Genomic DNA, 771 nt, shown 5'->3' with positions numbered 1-771 from the left:
CGCGGCTTGCTTCTCATACCACTTCTTGAACCTTGCCTTCATCTTCGCCTCAGGCTCCCAAGTCTGCTCCTCAACACCATCACAGTCCCACAGGACTCTCATCAAAGGAATCTTCTTCTTCCGAAGTTTCTTGATCCTCCTCTCGAGAACCCTCGCTGGTCTCGCCTCCAATGTCATGTTAGGCTGAAGATCCTCAGGAATCTTAGCCAACACCCGCTCACCCTCACGGAGGCACTTCCGCAACATAGACACATGGAAAACCTTATGGAATGCACGTATAACCTCGGGTAACTCCAGTCTATATGCCACTGGTCCAACCCGCTCAATCACTCTGAATGGACTCATATACCTTAGACTCAACTTAGTCTCTGTCAACGACCTGTTCGGACCCCGCAACATGGCCATCTTGAGGTACACTTTGTCTCCTACCTGAAACTCAAGATCTCTCCTCCTTCTATCAGCGTAACTCCTCTGCCTATCCTGAGCCTCCTTCATGTTCAGCATGAGAACCCAAATCTTCTCTAAGGTCTCTTGAACAAAACTAGCACCAAACATGCTCCTCTCCCCCATCTGAGTCCAGCATAACGGTGTACGACATGATCTCCCATACAAAGCCTCATAAGGAGCTATCTTAATACTCGCCTGATAACTGTTGTTGTAAGCAAACTCTACCAGCTTCAGGTGATTTGCCCAATGGCCACCCCAATCCAACACACACATCCTCCAGCGTCTGGATCGTCCTCTCAGACTGTCCATCTGTCTGGGGATGAT

The sequence above is a fragment of the Camelina sativa genome, chromosome 12 (assembly GCF_000633955.1).
Source record: "Camelina sativa cultivar DH55 chromosome 12, Cs, whole genome shotgun sequence".
Lineage (NCBI taxonomy): Eukaryota > Viridiplantae > Streptophyta > Magnoliopsida > Brassicales > Brassicaceae > Camelina > Camelina sativa.
The sequence above is the reverse complement of the archived record's forward strand: the minus strand, read 5'-3'. Positions refer to the sequence as shown.